This window comes from Phyllostomus discolor, chromosome 5 (genome assembly GCF_004126475.2).
Source record: "Phyllostomus discolor isolate MPI-MPIP mPhyDis1 chromosome 5, mPhyDis1.pri.v3, whole genome shotgun sequence".
NCBI classification, from domain to species: Eukaryota; Metazoa; Chordata; class Mammalia; order Chiroptera; family Phyllostomidae; genus Phyllostomus; species Phyllostomus discolor.
In genome coordinates, this window is record NC_040907.2 from 59,318,250 (window position 1) to 59,346,239 (window position 27,990).

Here is a 27,990-nt window from a genome sequence, read left to right on the forward strand (position 1 = left end):
CAGAGAGTGAACATTTAGCAGGGAAGTGCACATGTAACTCAAAGTTTGACAAGTTGTCTAATAAAATGAATCATATTTTCTCTCTTTATTTGAACCAGATGGCCCCTCCTTAATTAAAATGAATGCATGGTTCCAAAGAGTTCACTGCAGTCTCCCCACGGCCCATCTGTGCCACAAATGATTCTCACTTCTGGGAGAATATATTGTCTTCCTGCTATCACCAGAACTTTCAGAACAACCTTCATTACAACTCTGTCTCCTTCTTTTTCTTAGTCTAATTATCTTTCAAAAATAATCAGAGTTGTAATTTAAATACTACAGTACATAATTAACCACACCAGTTAACAGAGAATGAGAAATAGTCGCTCTAGGCAAGCATCAAAATTAATACGTACAATCGGGAATACATCTTGTGGCGTAGGAGTATCATCTGGCTAGTATGCAGAGAGGAGCAGAGCTGAGCAGCCCGGCCTCCTTTGACCAAGCTGCTGCTTTGGGTAAGGTTTATGAAATCCCCGACAGTCAGCCTGCTTTTTTCTAATGCTTTGTCTTTCTGTTTCTCTAGGGGAAATTTTACTGCAGCTCCCCCATGACCACCTCTTTGATGCTCTTAGAAATCTCTAGTTCCTTTCAAGTGAGAGCATTTACAAGTATTTATTGCTCTTACTGTTTCAGTCTTAGCTCCATGGCCATTTGTAAAGGGTTCTCTGCCGGGCTGTCTCCCAGGCATAGTCTAGAAAGGTGGCTTAGTTGTGAACCCTGAGCCTAAAGCACTGGGGAGGAGGAAAGAAGGGGGAATGAATGGCAAATAAGCTATAATTAAGTCCCTATGGGCCACACAACCAAGATTCACATTAACACTGCTAATTGTGAAATGGCGCTGAACAGAAAGAACCCCAGCCCAGCTAGGAGGTTCTCTCTGCCTTTCACCCAAAATCGAATTTACCAAGAGTTCTGTGATAGTGTGGGTTTTCAATACTAGTCAGCTGAAAGAAATTTATTAGGGTGATGCCAAAATGATGCTTCCCTCAGTCATCGTCAGGAAGAACTTGTCTTCTGAAATTACTACTGGAGGGAAAGTTTCATTCCTCCTTAATCTCTTAAGAGAGCAAAATGTAATTCCAGGCTGCAGCCCAGGGTTCCATAAGAAGAAAAAGAAATCAGCTGAAGTATAAATTGAAGAAAAGAAGAAAGTAAAATAAGAAAAGAAATGGAAAATTGGTGATGATTTGACAATCAAGTAAAAACACTTGGTTGGCTACATTGTTAATTTTGTGAACTTTATAACAACCTTTGCCCACATGGGCAGCTTCCCTGCTGATTCAGTATGCTCAATTTGCTGCTCTCTATTCTTTTTGGTTGTTGTTGTTATTTTGCTATTCCCTTGTGTTCCATTGTTGTTATTGTTGTTGTTGTTTCTTAAGAAAGGGCATAACTCAATGGATCCATTTGTGGGATTTTTTAATTGGGTCCATTGCTTCTGCCATGAAAAGGAGAGGGAACGCTGGCATTTTTTATCAGAATCCTGGTGCACCTTTATTGAAGGTGAAAGCTATTTTCTAAAAAGGTCTTCCCCTTAATGACCCTAGAACGTAAATTAGAAAACATGGCTACAGTTGGTGTTTCTTGATCGGGTCCATTCTTCTTGCCCAGAGGCTGTAAATGCTACCTAGCATTGTTCAATTAGATACCACCTTTTTCCTTAGAAATTGAATATTTTTGTGCAGATTTCACTTTAAACTGCCTACCGACGTGGATGCCTGTACCTGACTGTACCCTAATATGATAAATGTGCTGAACTCACGATGGGAACAACCATTTGTTGCATTTGCCTTTGACTGTGTAAGTAGTACTAATATCTCTTTTCTTCCAGTATTTTCTCAAAATTAAGATTTTTTTGTTTAATACCTCAAAAATACTCATTTATCTGTTTTTTAATATAAACAATTTTAACAGATGACTTCTTTTTCTAGTATTTAGCAACCAATTTTACAGACAATTAAATTATACTAACAAGAAGACTAATCAACATTTATTGCGAAACTATCATTGATTTCATTGTATATGCATTTTATGCTACTATCAAATATGCCAACTAGAAGTTTGTGTATATTAAAATACCTATACCAACTTGTACCCATGGCTATTAAACAATTAACCCACTTTTCATGGGTAATCAACCCACAATAATTTGGTTTGGGTGTTCATTACCCAGATTAATTCAAATAAAAAAGACACAGTAAGGCAGAAATTGGATAAGTGGATAGTATCTAATCCCAACTGTCTTAATTTTCCACAGGGATGTCTGAATTGGATTTTGACTAAATACCTTTCTTTATCACAGCCCCCCAATCAAATACAATGTGATTTTCTCTATTTTCTAAAATAAGTTTTTTTCTTAAATTCTATGAAGTTAGTAGTCTTCAAAATTCTCAAGGACTGAGGTTATAAAAATCTATAACCCCCAAAAGACTCTACAGAATTAAAAAATAGTTTTATTTACATATATATTTTATATAGGTAATGTACAAAATGATACATATAGAACACACATTGGAGGCTTCTTAAAGATATAATCAATTTTAGATTCTTAACAAAATTCTAGCAGTAATGCTGAATTCTTTTGATTTTTAAAGGAAATTATATGTCATTTCAGGGTATTAGATCTGTTTTATAATTTAACTCCTCTCAAAAGACCAACGCATCTGCACCTTCTAATAATTATATTTAGGAAGATTGAGTTTTTACCTATATTTGGCTCTATCCATATGTAAATATATAATTAAAAATAACCTAAATGTCTAACACTAAGAGAATTTTAAATAAATTTTGGTATGCTTATGCATTGCAAGCACTCACTTAAAACAATATTTATGAAAATTAATAACATGGACAATGCTTACATGTGATACCAGTGGTTTCCAGGCTTGGCTGCACTTTACACTCACCTAGAGATCCCTTCAAAAAATGAATGCAACTGACTCCACCTCTAGGGGTTTTGATTTAATTGGTCATGAGTGGGATCTGAGGATGAATATACTTTAAAATGTCAGCAGATGGTTACTTTCCGTGATAACTAGGATGCCAATTTATAAATATAGTGTAATTAAAACTGTGTTAAAAGTCTCCAAATCTTGTTGGGAATGAACAGATAGAGAAAGAAATGATTTCAAATAATATGTTATTATGTTTAGAGGGTGTAAGTTTGGATGATATTTATTTTTTTATTTGATATGTTTAAATACTTTGTATAGCTTTTGATGAGCTTGTACTTATTTAAAATAATAGTAAAGGCAAATCATATTCAAAATATACATTTTAGGAAAGAAACTCTTAGAGATATAAACTTAGGACAGATTCAAATATACTGACATAAAGATTTATTAGATGCTATAATCTTCCTTCTGCAGACACATGAAAACAAACACAGACTGTTGTACTCAGAGGATGTACTCACAGATGGAAATGTGATGTTGTGTTTTGAAGACCTGAACTGTGCTCATTCGTATGTCTTCTGGGCAGAATATAGGAGCCAACATTTAAGTGAATGTGACATGGGTAAGGAGGAAAACACTGGTGGGTCGGCAAGTAAATGAGTTTTCAGGGCCAAGCTGCTCTACCTGGACCGAGTGTTACCTACTAAGAACAGGAAATGGTTTCCAAAAAAAAATTCTGAGACATGTTAGGAGTGTGTCAAAATAGCACACAAGCTAAATACTTCCTGCTCCACCTGAAATGAAAGATGTTTAGAAAGCCTTTTTCGTAATGGTAGTATAACATAGATGCATAAATATTTGGTACATGGCATTGATATTATGTTCTATAACTACAATGAAGTCTTCTGGGTTTTGTTTAATAATAAAAAATAAAGCCTTTATATTATTGTAAAGATTAATTTTATGGGTCAACTTGACGGAGTCATGGAGTGCCCAGACATTTGTTTGGTCAAACATTCTGGGTGTACCTGTGAGGTAAGGGTGTTTCTGGATGGTTTGCTGGTAGAGTGGATAAAGCACATTGCCCTCACTAATAGTCAGCCCTCATCTAGGGTACTGAAGACCTGACTAGAATGAAAATGCAGAAGTAAGAGGGAACTCTTCCTGCCCGAATGAGCAGTGATTTGGGCCTTTTCAGGTTTTAGCTGAATGTAGAGCTTGTCAGCTTTTGGACTTAACCTTATAACAATGAAGATATTTTATTTTCACTAATGTTTTTGGTTCCTTTTCAAATCTGCTTGAACATTTTCAATAGTCATTGTTTTGGAGCCCATTGTTTATTTCTTTGAATATTTTTGTATAAACTTTATACTTTGTATTTGATGATTGTATTATCTGAAGCCCTTGGGGATCTAAATGTGATATTTATTGTTTATGCTCTTAATATTTTTCTCACTCATGACGGCTCATTTCTTTGTGTCTCTGATGTTTTTCTTTCTACTCAGCCCATACTTGTGGCAGGAAAAGAAAACTCCAAAAGTTTCTTATGCTCTGTAACTGTAACACTTGCAAAATTTCACACAGGACTGTAGAAGCTGACAAGTCCTAACCAAAGCAACGCCAGTTACTCAAGGTCCTACACAGACTCCCAAGCTCCTGTGCTCTGTAGCTTCTGCAAATTCCTCCTGCGTTTTCCCTGTGTCTCCCATATAAGGTAGCTGGACCTAACTTCCGCATTCAGCTTCTGTAACCTTGCTTCTCCACATAGGTAGGGAGCCCGGGACTAGTTAAACCCCGGGAGAGTGAGGATTGGTGCTCAGAGGATTTGGATGTTAACCACCCCCTCTGGGCCCCCGGGTAATAAAGTTTGTGCTTCGTTATCTCCCCGCATGTGGGTGGATTTTCCACAACATACTTAGCAGGACTTAATCTGGATATATCCCAAGAAGACAAAATTGAGATGCTTCCCTTCTAGGTGGAGTTTTGTTTGTTTCCATTGGCCATAGACAGTCTAATTTTGATTCAGTTTTTGTCTTGCAGTTTCTCCTGCTACATTTGTTCTCTGGTCACCATAAAAATGAGCTCACCTGACCTTAGACCTATAGTCATATTGCTCAGAGCACACAAATACCCCAACAAAATGGTTTCTTTGGCAGAGACAGACAGACATATTGTTTGGCTCCCCTTGCTACATACAGGAGAACATATTAGTAACCACACTTTTACTAAAAATTTAACTCTAGAATTTATGTGGAGGGGAGAGGGATCTGCACTTTCATCCTCTCTCACTACTTTTGAGAGAGCAAAGGCTGGTCTGCTTTTCCTAAATGCTGACCTTTAACAACCCGTTCTAAGTTCTGGAATTCAGTTTCAGCCTGCATTACCACAACTTCAGTATTTACTTATCATTCTGGCTTCAGAATTCTACTCATTATTTTTTAGTCTCTGGGAAATTAGTTTTCATGTTTTGAAATTAGTTCATTTAAAGTAAGTTTCTAATACTTAACTAGTATTTAAGTGTTTTTCAAATGAAGGGCTTTTTTCAGATGATTTATATGCCACCATTGTACCACATAGAACCGTGAATGCTATCTCTCCAAGAATGGTCTTAGAACAAGTCAAATTCTCCTGTACAACAAACAATACTTCATGTATTTGAAAATAGTTACTGAGATCAATTTCATTGTGATTTCTTTCTTCATAGGATCTTTCTTACCCATCATTTTTTTTCCCATTTTATATTGTTTCAAGACCACTCCACATATTGGCCTATCACCTCTGTGTATATTTCAGCTCAATTTGTCTTCCAAAAACTGAAGAAATATATATATAACTACTACAAGTAGGGCTGGAAAGCACAGAGGAGAATACCACTATCCCATCCTCAAACTCATTAACATTCTTAAAGGTAAATTTGCTTTTGTGTGTATGTTCACAGAAACATAGCACTTCTCTTGTATTTATGATCTCTTCAATATGTCTTTTTCTAGATTTTTGCTAAGCCATACTTCTAGATCTCATACTTGTAGAGTCATTTCTACTGTGCTGAACACCGTAAATTCATATTTGTCTTTATTAAGTCTCATTTTATTAGGTTAAACTCATTGTCTCATCCTACTGTGATCTTTCCATTCTTTAAAGAATTTGCAGTTAGTCAATATTTTACACCCCCCCCACAAATTTTCCTCAGTTAAATTTCATGAATATCAATTTTTAATATTTTTGTTCCTAACTTCAAGTTACCACTATGAAGATATTTCCAAAGCCATTGTGTGTATTTTGCCTAGCTACAGAATTTTAAAGATAAAGTCCTACTTAAGCCAAGGTGAAGATTTAAGTCTCAGAATATAACTGTATAAAAATAAGATACACATGTAAATGTAAACACTGCAGCCTAGATTAAAATGCAAATTTACTTTAAATTTTATAACTACCACAAACGTGCTGGGCTGGCTGGTTAAAAATTTATTTAATAACTTATAGCATACATTTAAAATGTCTTTGAAAATATAGTGCCACAATGAGTATTAGAGTTGCAGAAAATTCACTACATCTCTAATAACCTTTGTTTCCAAACCATTCTTCTCTCTCCTAACCTTAATTAATTTGGTTAAATCAAAACACAGTTTTAACTACATACATGAAAATAATTTTTTTAAAGATTTTATTTATTTATTTTTAGAGAGGGAAGGGAGGGAGGGAGGGAGAGAGAGAGAAAGAGAGAGAGAGAGAAACATCAATGTGCAGTTGCTGGGGGTTATGGCCTGCAACCCAGGAATGTACCCTGGCTGGGACATGAAAATAATTTTAATAACAGATCCTATTCAATTTTCCAATCCCTCCATTATTTATTACATATTATATTTCTGAGACTATTCTAAGTTCTGGAGATAAAACAGTCAAAATCCTTGCCTGGATGGGCCTAGTGGGAGGGCATATAGTAAACAAAAAATCACAGAATTGAATAAGTAACAAGAATATATAATATGTCAGATTAGGGAAAATACTATGAGAAAAGGACAATAAATAGGCAATGTCTTTGGGGTTAGAAGCTGTAATTTAGATTGGTTTGTAAGAAAAAGCTTCATTGAAAAAAATGACAGTCAAGCAGAAACATGAAGTAGGTGAGATAGTGGGCACATTTATATGTGGGGAAACACAAAATACAGAAACCTTAAGGCATTAGAGTATGTGGAATATTCCAGAGTATCTGGTATAGGTTGAGCAAGAGGGAAATGTTTAGAGTATGAAGTTTCAATGGAATGTGGTCAGATTTTGGTTATAATTTGAAGGTAAAAATAAATAGAATTCATCATCAGATTGGATTTATCATATGAATGAATGAAATCAATGAGGGCACCAAAGTTTTGGATCTGAGCATCTGTGTGAAGGAGTAATCGTTTATTGGGATGGGAAAAGCTGGGAGGAAATCATGCTTCTTGGAGAAAGATGGAAGGTTTATTTTTATTTCTCCTTCAGCTTTGAAGAATAAATTTGGAGGGTGCAGATTTCTAAGTTGTTGTTTTTTTTTCTCTCAACATTTTAAATATTTCACTTCATTCTCTTCTTACTTGCAAGGTTTCTAGAGAAAAGTCAGATGTAATTCTTATCTTCATTCTATCAGTAAAATAAGTTTTCCCTGTCTACTTTCTTGTTTTATCTTTGGTTTTCTACAATTTTAAATAACATGCCTAGGTTTGACTTTTTTTTTAATTATCCTGCTTAGTGTTCTCTGAGATTTTTGTGTTTATGGTTTGGTATCTGACATTAACTTGGAAAAGTTCTCTGTCATTATTGTTTCAAATATTTCTTCTGTTCTGTTCTTTTTCCTCTCCTTTGGCATTTTAATTATACCATTTATAGTTGTCCCATAGGCCTTAAATATTCTTTGTTTACCTGTCTTTGTTCTCTATACTTTTGGATTTTGATTATTCTACTGAATATTCTTTAGCTCAGAGATTCTTTCCACAACTGTGTCTAGTCTACTAATGAGCCCACCAAAGGCATTTTTTATGTCAGTATTTTTTTTTATCTCTAGTACTTGGTTCTTTCTTAGAACACCTATCTCTTCTTTCATATTTTCTACTTTATCCAGTAGCCCCACACCGTATAATATTAGTTCTTTTAAATTCTCTGTCTGATCATTCAAACATCTCTACTATGTCTGGTTCTGATGATCGTTTTGCCTCTTCAATTTGTGGTTTGCTGCGTTTTGGGGTGCCTTGTAATTTTTTCTTGATAACCAGACATGATGTACAGGATAAAAGGAACTGCAGTAAATAGGCCTTTAGTAATGTGAGGGTGAGCTATGGGGAAAGAAAAAGCCTTCTATAATCCTGTGATTAGGTCTCAGTCTTTTAGTGAGGCTGTGCCAATGGACTGTGAACTTTGTAAGTGTTTCTCTGTTGTTTTCTCCCCACCCAGATGGAACAGCATTGCTGGAGCCAGCTGGAGTTGGTATTTTATTTCCCCAGGTCAGTGAGGCTTTGATAATACCCAGCAGGTTAGGCTCTGCTAAGCTAGTTTCCCTTGATGGCAGGCCCTGTTAAAAAGAACAGAGTGCTCTCTTGTATTTCAAAATGGTTCCTTTCCTTTCCCCTTTCCACTGACAGAAGCTTCAGGAGTTTTTTCCTCCAATATTAACCATGGGAATATGGTTGAGCTGCTGGAGATATATCTCATGATATTGTGGGAGTCTCTCTGGAGTTTTTAACTCTCTGAATTGTTCTCACCGAGCCTCCAGCAACTTGTCAATTACATTCAGATTTTACTTCCCTGGCATTGGTTCCCATGGTGGCTTCTGTGCCTCAGTCCCTCCCTGCTCAGGTAAGCTGTGACACCCTGTTTCTCAGACCTCGGAAGGCAGCAATTTGCCCTGTGACCTCTCTCTCTTTTGGATCAAAAAGAGTCGATTTTTTCTGTTTGTTAGGATGTAGTGCTGACTTTCAAGCTCCTTACATGTAGAACAAGAAACTGGATTTTTAAAAATTATATTGTTAAGAAATGCTAAATGTCTAAAACTCATTACACATCGTTATAACAATGATGCAAACTCTGACTATATTCTAGTTTAGGAATGTTTGTGAAGATAACCTGTGCTATTAATTTTATTAAAATTGCTGTTCTTTTCCTTTGTTAATGCACTTATTAATTCACTTATTTATTCACCAGAATTTGTAATAAGTAGGTATAGTCAAGGAAACCAGGGTTTGCATTCTGAACAGATATATGCAATTTAAAATATTAACAGGTAAGTAAAATAATTTTAATTAGTGGCAGAAAGGAGGCAAACATGATTTATAGATTTTTTTCTTTTCAGGAAAATTTGGGGTTCTGTGACACTTTTACCCATTTTTGTGGGGATATTATGCTACTGCTTTGAATATGTGTGTGTGTGTACACACACATACATACTGGAATGTGCATGTGGTCAAAAGGAATTTTCTTGAGTATAAATTGCATTGTAGAGGTGTTCTGCTCTGTGGCTAAGAGAAGTAGCCTAAGGGAAGACACCCCCATGTCGTCAGGCATCACCTGCACCACCTGCCTCCCTGCAGGCAGGTGTATAACCTCCCAGGAGGAGGAGGTGAAGTGGAGTAGTTGGCTCCATTGGCCAAGGCGAAGATTCAGAGATGAAAGAGTCTAATTTCAGCTGAGAGATATGTCAAAGACTTTATGAAATGTAACTTTGGTTTCCCTGCATAACTAGAGTTTGCAACTGAGGTCCCCCTATGTCTGCTACTCTGCAGAATTACTTGTGGGAAATACCAGAATTTTTTGGTAATGATTTTTTTTTGTTGTAGCCAGTAAAATAAATTCAAATAACTCACTTCCGGTTTTATAGGCATATTAGTAGTGAAAGTTGTTAGGTTATCATGAAGAAATATGACACATGAAACAAGAATATTTTATGGTCCAAACCTTTATAGTTTCTTTCATTTTTTTACTACTGTACTGTTATGCAGTTTTGAGTTTATGTGTGCTTTATTTCTGTGGGGGAATGCATTTTTCTGTTTTGTGTTTCTGGAACAAGTGTTTTAAAGATCTTATTTAGGACAGTCTGTTTTTTCCTTGTATCTACATCATGGTCTCATGATTTAATGAGAAGAGGGGGAGCTATCTTGTGTTGGGAGTTGGTAAAATTTCTATGGTTAAGAGAATTAAGTGTGTGGGCAATGGGGAAGTCATAATCCACCTAAAAATTATCCCCAGCATTAAAATAGATGTGGAAGTTGAATGAACCTGAGTCTGTAATGTGTTCATTGTCTGCTTGATTGTAGAGTATGAATCTTTTGGATCAGAATGTGATTTTACTTTCAATCTTATACTTCTGTGATTGTGTATCATTTAGGCTTTTTGAACTTCCATTTACTGAATATCACAGCAACCATTAAAAAATACCAAAAAAGGGCTTTGTCTGGTGTGTCTCAGAGGATTGAGCACCAGCCTGTGAACTGAAAGCTCACAGGTTCGATTCCTGGTCAGGACACATTCCTGGGTTGCAGGCCAGGTCCCTGGTTTGGGGGTGTGCAAGAGGCAACCAATTGATGTTTCTCACATTGATGTTTCTCTCCCTCTCTTTCTCCTTCCATTCCCCTCTCTGAAAATAAATAAAATCTTTTTTTTTACAGTATCAAGCAAGGATCTAATGTATAACCTGGTGACTAATTTATAACACATATTGTATAATTGAAATTTGCTAAGAACCAGAATTTCGATGTTCTCACCTAAATAAATAAATGAGATAGTAGATGTATAATTAACTTAATGGGGGGGGTATCTTTTCAAAAAAATATACAAAATGATAATAGGCCAAATCCATATATCTAGTCTACTGAGGAGAATGCAACCCATCTATCTGGGAATTTGTTAAATGTTCCCAGAAGAGCTTATTGTGTTAACAATATTATCTGTACTAGAAAGGGTTACATTTCATTTATTCAGAAGCTCTAAACTGTTTGAAATATTCTTGGTGAATTGTATAAGATAATTTTGGCCTAAGGATGTAAATCAATACCTAAAATTAGGCATTTTGTCTTTCAGGAATCTTTGCTATGATTCTCATAAATGAGACTCTTAGGGACAATGATCTCCCATTATTGCAATGATGTTAAACACTAGAGACCTAACTCCGTTTGCAGCCCAGTATGAAGCAGGGGCCTTAAATATGGGGAAAGCAAATGTCTGTTGAGTGGGTCATATAAGAATTTATTTGAAAAGGTGTGGACTAGTAGTAATACAAACATTTCAAGAAATCACAAGTCTCAGGAGAGGTCAGTGGTGAACACCACAAAAATTCAAGTTGAGTCAAGGAACTAGGCTCTCCCACTTTACCTGCTGAGAATCTCATATCTAAGTGGTGCATTCTTGAACAAAATTTTTTTCTGAGAGCTTCCCTGCTCTCTCCAGTGATTTTGCCATTGTTTGCTTCGGCCTCCACAGAACCTCATACCCCTCCACTCTCTCCCATGGTCTAGGAGCTCAGAGTCTACCACCACATCAAGTTGGAAAGTCTGCATGGTCTTAATACAAAACCAGAATCAAATATTAGGGTAGAGTCTCATGTTTTTGTCACTTCACTATAGAAATAAGGAAGTTGGTTTATCTGCTCTGCATTATTTTCCCCATCTTTAAAATTATCAAATTGTACCTTGTAAATACAGCTTATTTAAGAAAGACCAGACATACATTTATCATGGTGGTAAAAAGATTTGCTTTGGGACAGGACAGATTTTAAATCTTGGTTCAGCACTTCACTGATAAGTTAATTTGGGCCAGTTGCTTAATTTTTTCAAACATACTAATTTTGTCAAGTTACTTAATTTTTTTAAACCTCAGTTTCTACTTAGTTTGGAATGAGAAACTTCAGTAGCCTTGATCCAAGGAACTATTAAGTGTGTGTGTTGTAATGTTAACATTTACCTATTAAATATAATTATAATTATTTTTATCTGTAATAAAAAGAATGCTTTTTTTCATGCCTAAAATATTTACTAAATAATCAATTTTTTTACTGAAAGACAATGTTACCTTTGTAATATTTTGTTTCCTATATACACACATTTTATTTCTGGATGCCCTTTATGTAGATTTTATTTCTTTGGCTATACCATACTCTTTCATTACAGTGAATTTACAATAGCTTTTACTATTGGGTAAGGTAAATACCTCTGTGCAGTTATTTCTTATTATAATCATACATTTTTCACAGATATTTTCTTTCAAGTTAACTAAAATTAATTAAAATAATTGCATTGATGTTTCTATGCTAACTCCAATTTGGATAATAATTGGCATATATTTTATATGATTGGAACTTTTCTGCTAAACTCTAGAAGTATGTATAAACATCTGTATTTCCATTCAAATTTTCAAAACAGGCATTTCACATGTAATGTGTCTAATATTAAGCCTTTGCTGCAGTCTTTTTCTTCCCAGTTAATGGTAAATCTATGTGAACTTAAGCCCAAAACCATGATGTTACTCTTAATTTCACTCTTCATAACAAATATCCCATATCAGGGCTTTAGTTTTCAAATACATCCAGGATACAATCACTTCTCACAAGTTCTGTGACCCATGTCATCTTTACTTCTCACTTGGACAGCTGCAACAGCCTCACAACCACTCTTCCTGCTTCTGCCCAGGCACCCTTTAGTATGCTCCACAGACAAGGAGAGTTATCCTCTTAAAAACTTAGAACGTGTCACTTCTCTACTTACAGTCCTCCAGTGACTTCTGATCCTATTTGGAGTAAAACAAAATACTTGCTGTGATATGATCTGCTTCTTGTACACTGAACTCATCTGTTCTCTTACCCTTTGCTCACTCCACTTCACTTATATTAGCTTTCTTACACACTTTCAACTCAGAGACATTGTACTTTTCCCCTCTGCCTAGAAGTGTCTATACTCAGATGCTAACATGGTTTGCTCTATTAACTCATTCAGGTCTGCATTCAAATTTACCATCTCATTGAAGCCATTTGGATTACCCTATGAGAAAGCGTTATCTTTACAACAGTTTCTATTTGCTTTTCCTGCTTTGTTTTTCTCCATAGCATTTTATTGTTGTTTAACATGCATTTTGTTTATTTTGTTAATTGTCTGTATTCCACATCTATCATTACTTCATTTTCAATATGCAGACTAGTAAATATTTCTTGAGTTGATGAATGATAAAACATAAAAAATTAAAATTTTTACTGATACACAGGAACACAACATGTTTTTTAATTTTTTTTAGGTCTGTTTCATGTCCTTCAATACATTTTATAGTTTTCATTAAATGAGCCCCATCTCTTTCTTAAATAATTTACTCCAATATTATTTGAGTTTCATCATAATTGTAAATGGGTCATTGTCCATTTTGACTATTTATAGCTAGTTAAGAAAACCTACTAATTTTATATTGTCTTATATCTACCCAGTATACCAAATTATTATATTAATTCAATTAGTTTGTGACTGGACTGTATATAAGATTATGGAATTACAGCATTTCACTCATGGCCTATACCTATTATGTCATGGCCTCCTAATGGTTCAGATGGAAAGTCTAGTGCTAATTTGATTCCCATAGTGGATATAACCCCCTTCTCTACCTCCTACCCCTCTTTTCAATGGGTTTATGTGTTCTCTTTTTAATATGGAATGTATAAAATTTTATTAATCCTGCTTAGAAGTTTGCAAATCTTTTCCTTATTCCAAATCAAACCCTTCATCTCAGGAAATTTTTCTTCTATTATTGTCTAATTATTAACTTGTTTGGGTTTTGACCTATTCCTTTTTTCTCCTTCTGGCATTTCTATTCCCTAACCAGTTCCAGATATCTGTCTTTCTTATCTTTTAATTTTCCCTCAAGATTCCTTATTCTTCCTATTCTTGATCTGTGTTGTGAAATTTCATTTTTTATTCAATCTTTAAGATCAACAGTTCTGTCCTGGTAGGGTAGGTCAGCATTATCCCAATATGCCAGGGTTATGGGCTCAATGCCCCATCAGGGCACATACAAGAATCATCCAATGAACGCATAAATGGGTGGAACAACAAATCTCACTTTCTCTCTCCTTCTTTCTCTCTCTCTCTTAAAAATAAATTTTAAAAAATTTTAAAGGAAAATCTTTCTCTTACCATTAAAGATCAATAGTTGTATTCTTAACAGTGATCCTTCTCATTTCCAGTTTCTTTACTGACTTCATAATTAAAAATTATATAATACGTGTTCCAGAATATATTCTGTTCTTTAAGTACTTGTCCATGCATCCTAGTGATTTTTTTATGTTTTTTTTTTCATTCTCTCCATCACATCACCACATTCATTTTGGTTGCTGCCAACTATTCTCAATTAACACTTGATCTTCCCTTGGTAGCTTAAAGTGATGCATCATGTTCTTCTCTTCTTTGTATGTTTTGTCAGCATTCATGAGGGTCTACAAAATAGCAGCAGAATTTTAGAAAGAAGGCATAGAAATTGATATTTGTGGCATAATTGATAACAAATTGATATGTATCTTTCTGTGATGAATGGGACCTAAGCCGTTAACTGATTGCCTGCAAATGAATCACAGCCGATTCCAGACCAGCGGGATTGAGATTAATGTAGCCCACCCTGAAATTACCCTGCAGGCCAATGTGTGTCCTTTCAACATCACGAACAGTAAACAGGCTGCCTTTTCTCCAGGGATTTCAGATTTTTGTGTGTTTGTTTTTTATTATTACTTTTTGTTCATTTGTTTTGGTGTCTGGATTTGCCTAGAGATCTATTAAATCCCATGGTTGATCTTGGCCTAAAGAATAGCAAGTTCTCTTCCTAGCTCATGCTTGCTTACACCCACTGATGCAGTACACATGAAGTCTCTTGCCTGCCTTCTCTCAGTAGATAGTAGGAGAAGCTGTAACTGCTGGTGTGCTCTCAAAGCTCATCAACACACTTTCCCTGTGTATATGTGGCTTTCCCTGTGTATCACACACTTTCCCTGTGTATACACACTTTCCCTGTGTATCCCTGTGACTCTAGAAGGGGAGACAGAAAGGAGAGTTCAGAGACCATCCTCTGAATTTGCTACATTCTCAGGTGCTCAAATTCTCTGAGACTATCAGGTTTGAACCAAATGATAACAATTCACAGATATTTTTGTGTAAACAAGCAGTAGTGACCACTGTCATATTTATGACATTTATTATGATAAAGAATCCTTTAAAAACTTCTTAGACAAAAAGGCAGCCTCACACTCTTCTTTCTGCCAGCTGTAAAAACTTTGTGGAGACACTATTTACTTTCTGCTCTTTTCTTATTTTTCTGAATCTTTGGCTTTGATGAGACTGGAGTGAAAATCATGCAAGGCAAAGAGCTGAATATAGAGCTTACAACAAAGAAAAGTGGCAAAGAGTGGGGAATATAAATTTTGTGATAATTTGTGAAAAAATGACTTAGAGAAAGATGTCTTATCTTTGTGTCATATAACCTCTCACATAGTTCTTGAATGTTGCTAACCGTGCTAGAAGTACAATTTCCAACAGGTAAACTATAATCTAGCCAATACTGAGGGAGTTGTACATGTCAGCAGAGAATCATATATGACTTTACCTGTCAAGAGCTGAAAAGTAAACATATATTGTTACTTTACTGAAGTGCATGGAATTTAAGCTTCTTGTTTTATTCTCTACTGTGGCATTATCAGAACTGAAATGCACACCATTTCCCTACTGAGTCATTGTCAATGCTTAAGAATATGTTTTCAAGCTGAAACTACATCAGTACCCACAGTTGTACATTATATCAAAAATAAAGATGACATTTACTTTCCTCCAGAGCTGTCAAAATTCCTGATGCTGAAGAGTTTATCTTGGAAAATATAGGTTCAGTCCTGCAACCAGTAGGAAATGGAGAAAGCTCTTTATTTTACAATCAATTTCATCTTAATGATGCCAGTGTTTTTTATAACTGTGCAGTAAGAAAACTTCATTGATTCACCTTTGTGTATTTTGGAAGATAAAATTAATTACCTGTATATGATATGACAATTTCAATATCATATTCTGTTAAAACAAGTTATATTTGTTTATCAAATATTCAGAAATCAAAGGTGATCCCTGGCAGATTGAGTGACAAAAAATTCTTTTGAGTTTCTAAAGAAATTTTCTATTTTATACAAAGACTTATGTAATTTGGAGCTACAATGTTATTATACATTATTATGTGTCTGTAATGGACAAGTAAGTAAGTAAACACATGTTTGGTTTGACCCAACGAACTTAATTCCATTGTGGTCCTATACTTTACTTTAGTTTTGTAGACTTTGTCTGTTGGATTAGAAATATTTTCCCTCAATTATACCTCATAAACCAGAAACACTTTTCCTCAGTCTTTCTTTGTGAGCAACATTTAAAAACAAACTACTTGTATAAACCTTCTGTGTTTCTCAGATGTCAAAATCAGTTGCATAGGTGCACACGCAGTTCCTCACACTACACATGAGGTGTGTTCATTACAGTAATTTACCTTACATGTTTGGTTGTCGTCAAATGTCAGTGATTCCTTGTTAGCATATTGAATGCTTTTTCTATATTTAGTAAATTTGTAACAATGTTTCTGCTAGGAAAGTATGCTCTAGTCAATGAATTTATTTTATTAAATAACAAAAAATCATCTGGTTATTTTATATTACCTGGTAACTAATAAGTATTAACCTAATTGAATAGGTCTAATATGGCATCATTACTTTTCCTCCTTGTATTAAGTGTGAGCTTGTGTTGAACAGATAGTTTTTGTGCCTGTTTTCCATAGCACTTCTAATAGTATCAGTTTCTTCTTGGTCCAAACAATGTATGTAATTTTCCTTTGTAAAGAAACTAATACAGTTAATCCCCATTATTCACAGATTCCATATTTGTGAATTTGCCTATTAACTAGGTTTTACTTGTAACCCTCAGATCAACACTTGAGGGTTTTCAGGTCATTTGCATATATGGGCTGAATGGCCAAAATTTTGAGTCATCTGACCGCAGCTGGTTCTAGGTGAGGTTCAACAAAGCAAGGCTCTGTTTTCTTAGTTCAAGTTTTATATTGTAAGAATTTTCATTTCTCAGTCTATTTACTGCCACCATTTCACTTTTGTGTGTGATTGTATGTATGTGATCTCTTTAAAGTGGCCCTTAAACACAGTGCTGAAGTGTTGTCTAGCATTCCACAAAACTGTAATGTGCCTTCTAGGGGAAAATACATGTGTTACATATACATAAGTTTTGATTAGTCATGACCTAAAGTGTTCTCATCCATGAGTCTTATGTTAATGAATCAAAATGGTACATCCTGAAAAGGAAGAAGAAATTCACCAATCTGTACATGAGACTGATCCAGAAAGTGATAAAGTAACATTTATAATGTGTGATAAAACTATGAAAGAGGTGAGAAAATGGCTGAATGTATGGTTTTGACTGATTGAAAAAACAGTATAGTACACAGAATTGTTATCATACTGCAAGCCAAAGAAATTTATGGTCATGTTAGCCAGAGTTAGGAGAAAATGGTAAATCATTCTCCAGTTATGCAGGCTGGATCACATGTTTCAAAAGGTGATAGGGCATGAAAAAGCTAAACTTATAAGTAAGCAGAGTTTGCAGATCAGGAGAGTATGGAAGAATTTAGAATATACCTATTAATTGTTATATAGGAAGGGAATTATATAGTGATTATCAATGCTAATGAGACTAGCTTATTTTACAAGCATGTTGACAAATGACCCATATAACACAGATAGTGTCTTTGTTGATGAAATGTTGTGACCAGAGGCTTGCAGGCACCTAACCCAATATTTCCCCTTAGAGAAATAGTTTAGTATTCACTAGTTTGGTGTTTGTGGTGACACCAGAAAACATAAATACCATGGAAAATGAGATTTGACTATCAATAAGTAAATACGTTCCACTATGCTCAAATGATCCATAGAATTATAAAATACAAAACTACTATTTCTTGTCATAAATAACCATGTCACTTAAGCTAAAATCTCTTCTGTTTTTAGTCACTACATTATTTATCATTTAGCTTATTGGGGAGAAGTATCGCATAGACTATCTAATTAGTAAGATTGAGGAGGCCACTAAAAATGATAGTAAGTGTAACCACATGACATATACTTTCTACGTCAGTCAGGTTCTTCTAGATTAGCTGCAGTAACAAATAATCCAAATACTTAAAAGACTTACCATGACATCACCACTGTGGTAAAGGGAAATGAAACATTGTATGTCACTTGACAGTTCTTAAAACTATGTCACATGTCTAGAATCACATGCTATTTCTTCTTATATTTTTATTTTTTTGCCAAAGAAAACCACATGATTATTCCTGTGAACAACAGAACAGAATGTTTGGTGAATAGAAAACTATTGTATCATGTTCCCATAACAATCATGATCAAAAAACAAAGATAAAAAATTCAGCAATGTAAAAGGTATTATAATATGGGTCCAACATGACACCAGATGTGTTGACCCAGATTCCTTCCTTAAATACCTATATTAATTACTATGCAAACTATTTAGCATAACTTTTATACTTAAACCCATTCAACAGCTCTCACATCACCAGAATTACCCAGAATTCTCTAGCTTGCTATCAATATCACTTTATAATGTGTACCTTATCATCTATTTCTCTGTGTCTTTCCATTTTCTGACTTTCTGTTGTGCATCTGCAATATTGATTGAAAAATTCATACCTTTGTGCTTTTGCTCATACTGTTTTTTTTTCCCTGCCTTGAATGCATTTCGTGTCATTCCTTATTGGCCTGGTTAACTTTCTGATCCTTTAAAATTTCCCTGACTACTGTTTCTATCCCATTGCAGGTACAATTGTTTATCTCTTCTTATTCTTCTCATGATAAACTATCTTTATCTTGAATTGCATTAAACATATTGTTACACATATCCACCAGACTGGAGCTTATTTGTGGCATAGGAGTTTTGTCTTAATTATATTTGTATGCCAATGTGTATCATAGAGTACCTGGAACATGTTATATATTATTAGTTATTTATAGGATAAATAAGGAAATAAATCAGTACTGTAATTTAATCAGATGGCATTGTATGTATACAATTTTGTACATCAACAAAATTATAGTAAGCACAGTAAGATTCAATAAATCCAATAATATTCAAGATAAGTATATACTCATAGAAGTTACACATCTGGGAAGTTTATAAACTTTATAAATTAATGTTTCAACTGAAGAGTGAATGTTTATGACTATATTTATGCAGAACTTATAAAACAATTTACAGAAATATTTTCTGAAAGCAGTCTGTAAAATTAGCATAGAGTTGGGTTCTTGATAAACTTGAAGAATTCTCTAAGTTGCTTCTGAATTATGACCAGGAATTGCTACTCAAGGATAATTTTTTAAATGAGAAATAAGAACCTGCATGCAAGTTCTATCATAATAATTACACAACATTCTGTCCTGATTAATGAGGAAGTAAGAAAATAATATCTATCTTTTGAAGAGTGTAATAAGAAGATCCTAAACCAGAAGTTACATCAGTTCTTTCCTGTAGTAATTGCATTTCACAAAAACCTTCATTAACATCAGTTTCATATACATGTTAAAATTTTAAAACTTGAAATTCTAAGATTTATTTAAACTTCCAATGTATTTGTAGTTTCAGATCCTATTATTAAATGTTGTGCTTTTTTAAGACTTGGTCTTGGATTTCTTTTTCTTTTTTTTTTATTATGTATTTTCACCATGTCTAGTATTTTGGGTTTACCAAAATATCTCAAACTCAATATTTCCAAGCATATAATCATATTTTTTGCTTTCTAAACCGATCCTCTTCTTGGTGACCCCACTCAATAAATCACCACCATGCATTTAGATGTATAAGTCAGCCCTGGCTGGTGTAGCTCAGTGGATTGAGCACAGGCTGTGAACCAAATCATCGCTGGTTTGATTGGTTTGATTCCCAGTCAGGGCACATGCCTGGGTTCTGGGCCAGGTCCCCAGTAGGGGGCATGTGAGAGACAACCATACATTGATATTTCTGTCCCTCTCTTTCTCAACCCCTTTCCCTTGCTCTAAAAATAAATAAATATAATTTGAAAAAAAGCTAAAGAAAAAAAAGAGAAACACTAGATATGTAGATCAGAAATCTGGGAGTCTTTGTCCCTTTTTATGCCTCCAGTATGGAGTATGTCACTTTCCCCTGAATATTTTGCTTCTTAATTAGATTTTTCAGTCTTCTTCTCTCAAGTCCCAGAACCACTACTCTAAAGCAAGCTACTCTGAACTCACACTGGGAATACTATAACAGCCAATCTCCCTTTTGACCCACCATCAAATGTCCTCCTTTGTATTAGGCTTTTCCAGGAAAACAAAACCAATAAAATGAAGAAATAGATAAGTAGATACGTAGATAGATAGTTAAATTAGCTAGCTAGATAGATGGTAGATAGATAAAGAAAGTTGTTTTATTTGTTTTAAGGAATTGGTCCCTGAACTTATAGAAGCTGGAAAGTTCAAAATCACCTGTTGGGCTGGAAACTCAGAGAGGCTGATGCTGTATATCAGGGGTGTCAAACTCATTTTCACCGTGGCCACATCAGCCTCGCAGTTGCCTTCAAAGGGACAAATGTAATTTTAAGACTGCATAAATGTAACTACTCTTTAACTAAGGGCAAGGAGCTTGGCACTGCTGCCAGGTAGAAACAAGGTACCAGTCTGGATAAAACAAGTGGAGGGCCAGATTCGGCATGTGGGACTTGTGTTTGCCACCTGTGCTGTATATCAAGTCAGAAGGCTGTCTGCCAGCAGAATGTCTTCCTGCTAGAGGGAAGCCTGTATTTTTGTTCTGTTTAGGTCTTCAGCTAATCATATGAGGCCCTTTCACATTATGGAGGACAATCTGGTTTACTCAAAGTCTGCTGTTCTAGATGTTACCCTTGTCTAAAAACACTCCCTTAGAAATATCAGGAATAATTTTGAGCACATATCTAGACACTGTGGATCAGCCAAGGCGACACACAAAATTAGGCATCACAATACTGCAGCCAGATTTATATTTTTGTGTCACAAGTCCAGTCATATCCCCTCTTTCCTTAACAGGGCTGCTCATAACCTGGCAGTTTGCTTCTCCCACTTCCTCTAATAGTACTCCTCTTCCTTTAATGTCATCTCGATGGAAACTTTTCTGATCTTCCCAAGTATGTTGACAGGGTTTACAACAAGCCTCCCCAAAATGTGCCATATGAACTTACAGACTATAGAGCTGAAGGCAACTGAGACCTAACAAACCCAAGAAAAATTTTACCCCTGCCGTAATAACCTAAAGAATTTAGATAGGTTCTTGTCCAGAAAGGGAAATAATTTTTTATCTGAATGATTTATATTTATGGCAGAAAAAACATTTAATTACAAGATATCTTCTCTTCTTATTGTCTTGGAAATTACCCTTCTCCCATTTAAAGTCCCAGGCCCCTATCCCGTATTTTAGCTCAGTATGGCAAATAAGCTTAAATGGCCCAATGTGTCCTTGGGTCTGATATCTATGTGGGGCCCCTGTATGTACATAATTGAATTTAATTTTCTCCTGTTGGCCTGTTTCACATTAATTATTAAATAAGTAAGAAGAACATGTAAGAGTGGGGCAAAAACTTTTCCTTCTCAACACTGGGCACCTTAAGAGGTGGATTGACCTTCTGTGACAGCGTATTTTCAAGATGGTAAAATCATGATTCTCATCAAACATGAAATAAAAACCTGTTATAAATTTTATTTAGTAATTTTAGTAACTTTCCATTCACAGACTTCCACCCTGCTCCTTGGCTCTAACTTTCCAGGTTTTTGTTATATTCAGGGTAAGCTTGATCTTGTTTCCCTACCATAAAACCCCTCCCACTGCAGTAGCCCCTCTGTATGCCTATCACACTAGTCCCTCATGAGTAAAATGTTATTATTATGTTACATTATTACTTAGAGGTAGCAAGAAATAAGTATATAACATAGAGCTGGGATTAGAAAGAATGGAAGAAATGAGCCTCTTAACTCATAAAACTATTGTGGTTCAGGAATTACTTTGTAAAGGTTTTCTTGGAATGAAGAATATATTTTATAATGCAAAAAATGTACTAAATGGTAGATAAGATCCCAAAAGAAACTCCCAAATATATATATTTGTTCTAAAATATGTGAATTATTAATATGTCATAATACCATCACTCTTTGTTACTTAATTACTGTTACTTAATTACTATGATTATGATTTATGCATTTGAATAACTTGTGTTTGGACACATGAGTTTGAATTTGAAGACATTGAGGAAGTAGATGAAAACATGTTGGCAAATTAAAATTTAAAGTTAAAGAACTCCACCTTTAACTGGAACATAATCAACAAAAGAAAAAAAAGCAAACAAAATATAACCAGAGACACTGAAATTAAGAACAATGTAACAATAGCCAGAGGGAAGTGGGGAGGAGACAGAGGGGAAAGGGTTTTCAGGAACTACTATAAAGGACACGTGGACAAAACCAAGGGGGAGGCTGGGAGCAAGGGAGGGAGGTGGGTTTGGAGGGGGTGGGGGAAGGATGGGGAGAAAATACAGACAACTGTAATTGAACAACAATAAAATAATTTAAATTACAAAAATCAAATTAAAGAATTTTCAGCGACCTTTGACATCGAAAACATTGAAGTTTATCTAATTTTAGAAGTTAATTTAAAATATGTATTAAACATCAGTGTGCCTAAATTTATGCTAGGTCTGATTAGTCCTAAATAAGAATACTCAGTCCCTACTCTTCAGATACCCAAATCCAGTTATAACTTCTGTTTTCTCCTCAGAGATGTATTATGAATTCTACTCTTTGGCTTATGACTCAAGTTTCTTGATGTCATGTGACTGTCTGAAGAGAGAACTAGAGGTAAAGGGAGAGGCAGAATAATGTTTATTTTTGTGTATGTGTGTGTGTTCAACAGGTGAGAATTATTCTAGACAGGAAAGAAAGAATAGGGGTTGTATCAGTTCCCTCGGGCTGCAATAACAAATTACCACAAAACTGTGGCTTAAATAAAAATTAATTTATTTTTTTACAATTTTAGAAGCTACAAGTCTGAATTTAAGGTGTTGGTAGAACCATGCTCCCTCCAAAAGATCTAGAGAGATCTCTTTCTTGCCTCTTCTAGCTTCTGGTGTCTCCAGGTGTTCTTGGTTTGTGTCTGCACCACTCCAGTCACTGTCTTGGTCTTTGCGTAACCTTATCTCTGTCTCCATGTCTTCTTCTCTGCTGTGTCTTACAAGGAAGGACACCTATCATTAGATTTAGGGCCAACTCATAGACTCCAGGAGGATTTCATCTCAAGATCCTTAATTGCACCTGCAAAGACTCTCTTTCCAACTACAGTGACATTTATTGGTTCTGAGGGTTAGAATATGGACACATCTTTTAGAAGGGGCCACTATTTAACCCACTATAGGAGTTAAAATAGGAATGTTATATGAAAAGACAATTGTAATGGCTCAATAAACTAAGCTTAAGAAAGAAAAAAACACAAGAGAGAAAGAAAAACAAGAAAAGGGCTTCTGGAGAAAGAAGAGGGCTATGAGAAAAGGTTGAGCAGACTCTTCTCTATAGCTTTTACTTAATGTTACAATTGGACCAGAACACTTCTTGAGTTTCAGAGAATCTAGGACCAGGTGTCAAAGGATGTGAAGTGCTTTTGGGGATGGAGGTAGAAAGACGTGAACATGTTTCTAGTAGGATCTTTATCTACTCTGGAGTATATACTCATATTTACAAAGCAGAGGTTCACTCTTTATGGGGTACCCTTGAAATAAAATAAAGGTTTGTCAAATTAGCTGACTACCAATCAGAATAATCTGGAGAGTTTAAAATCAGAATCCTAGAATCATCACCCAACCCTATCAGTTCAGTTGGTCTGGGAGCTACTTACTCCATACAGGAGAATCAGAGAAATATGATAAAATGTAGTCAAAAAGATCCTTTAAAGGGCTTAATCCTGCTTATTGCCTAAGAGTAAATGAAAGTATAGCAGCATTTGTAGCAGTCTTTGAAAGTTCTGAGATTTGCATTCTGTAGTAGTAAGCAAGCGTTAAGTAGTTTTATACGCAGGAGCACTTGACCAAGTGTTTTTAACAATGGCAGTTAAATTACATTGAAAAACCCAGATATTTTTAGGGAAAAGTGACCTTTTGTGTGTGTGTGTGTGTGTGTGTGTGTGTGTGTGTGTGTAGAGACCTTATAAGGAAACCTGGAATTTGTGTCAGTGTTTGAAGGCATGCCCTATTCAAGTTTCCTTAGAAAGAAAAGCATATGCTAAAGAAGCATATATCTTTTCTCCGTGTCCTTTTCTTTCCTCTAACATTGACATTAGCAACCTCAGTCTCAGCACAAGTATTTACAACAACCCAGCAGGGACCAGCTTCAGTTTACATTACACTTGATTCAGGGATGTACAAAACTCATGTGCTTTCAAATGTTTTTTTTTTTTTTTTTTTGCATATAGTGGCCATCAGCTTTCAAATATGTGCAATCTGCAGGCAAATAATGCATAGTTGATTTTCATTGAAACGGATTAAATATTAGTTCCATAAAAATAAATGTGTGCACATAATGTCATATTAACACTTGCCTCAATTTGTGCAGTAAAGACATTAGCACTTTTTCCTTTACAATTTGATAAAGCACCCAGGGCTATAGTTCGAAACTTCAATGTACTGCTCATCCTTTATAGACACCAGACCTCAGCAGGAGAACTATCCCCAAAAGGAAGGTTTGGAAAGTACACCAATGAATAAGTTGCTGAAAGTAGATGGAATTCTTCTTGATGGAATGCTTCTGTGACCTCTTAAAAAAAGACCGAATTCTGTTTCTCTAATTAATGCCCACTATATTTAGTTGCATTTGTGATGTATAAATTGCACAAAGGCTTCCACTCTGAATTATAAATCATATTTCTTTCTCTTTCTTCAACTTCTTGAGAGTAGACTGAGGTGGATGCATCTCTGTAACATCCTTGCCACCTGCCTGTCTTATAGATCTTTGCACCAATAGCTGACCTGCAATTGGGACAAGAAATTTGAGATGGAGCGTGGCAGCCAGCCCAACCATAACTGCAATGGGGAAAATCTGAAGGATCAGAGACAGGAAAAGGATGGCAGCTGCACTGTCTCATAGGATGTGCATTGGGATTCCCTCCACTGAAATGCACTTGAAGGACACTGAAACTGAATATATTTGGACTCCAATCTTCTTAGAGTTGGCAGCTATGGAATGTTATTTATAAAGACCCGTTAACTTACCACTGCTTTAGAAAAATATTAAGCTTTGCATTGCATATGTATAGTTGGGCATGCATTCATATGTGCAGGTATTTATTTCATAAGAAGTTAATGAAAGTATAAATGGGAAAATAAATGACATGTAGAATACAGAAAAAGACAAAAGAAAAGGCATGTGCCTAAAAAAAAGGAAAAGAAAAACCTGCATATTTGTCTATTTCTCTTCTTTTGCCACAAAAAAAATTGTACCTAAGTGCCAGTGTTTGATGTCCTCTTGATTACTGAATCCTGGAAGATGTACTTTGAAAGACTTGGATGTTAATCTGAAACTAATTCAGGCCTTTTGAGTTCAAAAATTGGATTGGAAATCTTTTAAGAGCGGGCTTTCCCATAAGATTTCCATTACTTCTATTCTTACTGATAAGCCCCAGGTATCAGAGAAGCATCCATTTATGTGCTATCTTTGGATCCTTCACTACAAGAGAAGATGTACAGGGAGAAAAAAGACAGGGTTTGCTTTGAATCAAGTTTCAGAGGAAAGTTCCCATCAATTCGAATTTTGTCTGAAGCCACTCTACAATAATAGCTTAAAGTCTTTATTAGATACTGGTACGATGCTACCTTCAGTGGAGTATGCCAACTTCAAGTGAGGGGGTTGATCTGTTCTAATGGATAGGGCTAAGTTCTGGCTCTGTTCCTGACCTATAAAATTGATCTTGGATAAACCATTAATTTACCTTATTACTCAGTTTCCTTACTTCTACAGTGCAAGAAGTTACTTAAAGAAGCGTACTCTGTAACATAATTTGAATTACTTGGTCAAAATTGACATTTATGTATGTGCTATTGTTATTAATACTAAAAAGCACTTTTAATACATGCTGACTCTGAGATAGATTTATACTTTTCAAATCAAGATGTTTATTAGGGCAACAAGCTCTATAATAAAGGGAAATGTATGTGTTTAGTTCCACAATGTCTTCTTTTAAAGAACACATATGTACTTTCTTATGAAGTGCCTAAGAATTACGTATTATCCTTCTTCTATTTTCCCATCTGAATATTGCTTCTGCCAGAGGTATTAATTTGCTATCATCAGAGGAACTTTATTTGAACACTAATAAAATATAAATACCTTAATGCTAAGTTATGTAGATGGAATATTTTTCCCACTCCATGTCCCAATACCACACCTGCTCAATAAAATGACAGGGGAGCAGTATATATCTTTTGTCTGCTGACAGAAAAATAACAATATGAGAAAAAGGACTGACAATAGCTTTTATTTTAACCCCAGCACATCCTCATGGAGACCTCAATTAATAGAATTAAACTCCCTTCTTGAGAATCATCAATGCACTTTAAATATACATTTACACTGCCAAGTAAACCCTACAAGCATAAATGAAAAGTAATTGCTAGAGTTTCAAATTCTGAAACAAAAAAGAACATTTCCCCAAATCAATTGCTACATATAGGTCTGTAAATAAAAATATCACGAAGGAAATGTCTTCCTCAGAGTGATGTATTCCCAATGGCATAGCATAATGAGCCTAGGTATCTACTGACACTGCTAACAAGCTGATTGACAATTCAGGTTTATTAAGCATGGATAGCAGGGTTTTTTTTTTTTAAAAGTCCCTTATACAAAAATAATGCACAGTTGCATAAGTTACTTCCCTTGTGTTTTCTTTGTGAAAGATGAAACTTAGAATGCCATCAGCATTTATATATAGAGTGTTCTGCTTTATTTCAGAGACTGCTTTGCTTCTTCAAGCTGGTGGTGCTCTACAGATATAAGTGGAAATAGAGTACGTAGTTTTATGTTTTTCTGAATGTCAAAATCTAAGACACTGACATTCTACTACAATAGTTAAGAAGCTGTACATTATTTAGTAAAAACTATGGCATATTTGTGGCTATACACTAGGAGGAAAGAGCTATACTTATATGCTAAAAGCAGGAAATCTATATATGTACAGGAAGTGAGAAAGGAATTGAAATTTCTTCACTATATTGTCTATCATGTCTAAGAAGTAATATATTGCAATAAAAGCAATGTCATCTGTTTTTAATAGTTATATATTTTTGTTTGGAAGGATAGAGGAGAGAAGGAACAAGGAAAATATAATATGATTGCAGGTAACACTAAGAGCCTATGTGTGTTAAGTAATCATAAGTTTTATCTATATGGTTGTGTATTTTATCTTTCCAATTTCAGCTATACAGGGACAAAAGAGTAAAATCAGATCTAACAAGGGCTGCTAGTTTGCCAAGGGATTGTGTTAAAATAGTAGAGAAAAGCAAGTGGGGTGGGAGTAAAAACAAAATATAATAATGATAATGTATTATGAAATGTGACTTACGTTAGGATAAAAGAGAACAGGAAGAGAATGAGGAACTGGGAAAGTGTGATGGCATCAATGGATTCAAGGTGCAATTGGAGTAAAGGATTGTTGGACTTGAGATAATATAAGGAATGAACAAGAAAAGAAATGGTACAGCTGGGATATTTGAAATTGACATCATGGAGAGTTTGCAGCTATTGACAAGAGGAAGGCCATTAGGATGAGTGTGATGGTGTTGGGCTGGAATTGGGTAGAGAGCAAGTTAATTGGAGGAGAAGAGGTCAAAGATTAAAGGGGCTAGGGTATTGAAATGATAATCTGTATGAACATTGTTATTACCAAGAATGACCACTACCAAGAATAGGATTGGAAAGGGTTATCAACAATCCAGGTGCAATTTA

The 27,990-nt window shown here is 35.1% G+C and overlaps 1 long non-coding RNA gene across 1 annotated transcript; it reads left to right on the forward strand.

The window, feature by feature from the left end:
• The first annotated feature begins 643 nt into the window (after nucleotides 1–643).
• Nucleotides 644–26,871, forward strand: LOC118500666. The gene is made up of 2 exons (XR_004903243.1): nucleotides 644–1,842; nucleotides 24,999–26,871. It is a non-coding gene; the product is annotated as an uncharacterized LOC118500666 (long non-coding RNA).
• Nucleotides 26,872–27,990: the final 1,119 nt, after the last annotated feature.